The sequence below is a fragment of the Bos indicus genome, chromosome X (assembly GCF_029378745.1).
Source record: "Bos indicus isolate NIAB-ARS_2022 breed Sahiwal x Tharparkar chromosome X, NIAB-ARS_B.indTharparkar_mat_pri_1.0, whole genome shotgun sequence".
NCBI classification, from domain to species: domain Eukaryota; kingdom Metazoa; phylum Chordata; class Mammalia; order Artiodactyla; family Bovidae; genus Bos; species Bos indicus.
Genome location: NC_091789.1, coordinates 149,070,711 through 149,072,304, shown reverse-complemented (window position 1 = coordinate 149,072,304; position 1,594 = coordinate 149,070,711). Strand labels below are relative to the sequence as shown.

The 1,594-nt window shown below is 41.5% G+C and overlaps 1 non-coding gene across 1 annotated transcript; it reads right to left on the bottom strand.

The window, feature by feature from the left end:
• Positions 1-731: 731 nt before the first annotated feature.
• TRNAC-GCA (transfer RNA cysteine (anticodon GCA)) lies at positions 732-803 on the bottom strand. Its single transcript has one exon. It is a non-coding gene; the product is annotated as a tRNA-Cys (tRNA).
• Positions 804-1,594: the final 791 nt, after the last annotated feature.

Here is a 1,594-nt window from a genome sequence, read left to right as displayed (position 1 = left end):
AAGACACAAGTCCACCGTCGCCCAGGAGCTTAGCGACACGGCTCACACCATGCCCAAGGCACCCTTCGTTCAGAATCCATGTAAACATGCTTCACCTTGTCACCTCCTGCTTCAACATTTTTAGCAATCTCCAGGGAGTAAAGAACTAAATCTTACATGAGTCTTAACTTGAAATTCAACAGTACTGACACAGGGACTGTCTTGGTGGTCCAGCGGTTAAAACTCCACCTTCCAAAATGCAGAATGTTGGGTTCCATCCTGGTCAGAGAACAAACATCATGCATGCCCTGGAGCAACTAAGAGTTGACACAGCCAAAAACAAAAAACAAAAAATACTGATGCCAACCTAACTTTCAGGCCAAACACCCACACTTCTATTAAAGACACGCTGTTCGTCTGTCTGTATTTAATCCAAATAGTTTCTTCATTTTTTTTACTTTTTCGATCTTGGTAATGTATTCACCTTTGTATTTTTTATTTACCTACCTTATTATATTTTATAATTTTCTACATTGTTTCATAAATAGACTACACAAGCCTTGATACGAGTTATGGTACTAAATAATTATTTAGTTTTTCTAATTAATTAATTTTGAAAGTGAAAGTGAAGTTGCTCAGTCGTGTCGGACTCTTTGCGACCCCATGCAAGGTAACCTACCAGGCTCCGCGGTCCATGGGAATTTCCAGGCAAGAATACTGGAGTGGGCTGCCATTTCTTTCTCCAGGGGATCTTCCCAACCCAGGGATCGAACCTGGGTCTCCTGCATTGCAGACAGACGCTTTACCGTCTGAGCCACTAGGGAAGCCCAAGTGTTGTTTATTTATTTTTAATTTATTTATTTTAATCAGAGGCTAATTACCTTACAATATTGTGGTGGTTTTTGCCATACATTGACATGAATCAGCTGTGTACACATGAATCCATGTGTACATGGATTCCCGCCACCCCCCCCCCACCCCACATCCTGAACCACCACCTCCCACCTCTCTCCCCATCTCATCCCTCTGAGTTGTCCCAGAACACCAGCTTTGGGTGCCCTGCTTCATGCACTGAATTTGCACTAGTCATCTATTTTACATATGGTGTAAAGAATTCTTTACTTAAGAATTTCTCAGACTACATATTGCAAAGCACCTACATTATTTTGTACAGGGAAAACAAGAACACTTTAGGTCTCTAATTGGCCCAGAAGAATCTGTCCTCTCAGTCACTATCAACTACATTGCTCTGAGCACCTGATTAATTACTGGGGACACCAGTCCTCCATGTCCTTCTCTGAACCTATGCCGTATCTGAACACCATTGTCATTCTCTCAATGTCCCTGGTCTAAAAGGGGGAAATCCTTAAATACATGTTGAAACTTGGCAAATGGAACTGTTTCAAGGTCTGCTCCACATTGAGTACAAACTACTTTAGGAAAAAAAAAAAAGGATTTCATTTAGGGGTCTATGTGGGTTCCTATACCCCAATGTATTTTGCTGGTAAGGTCTATGGGAACATGTGTACCTTGCCATCTCTGTATCTCTAAGGTCTCGGTTATTAGCACCCGATGAAAAAGAAATCAAGAACTGAGTTTGATTTCATTCATAGGA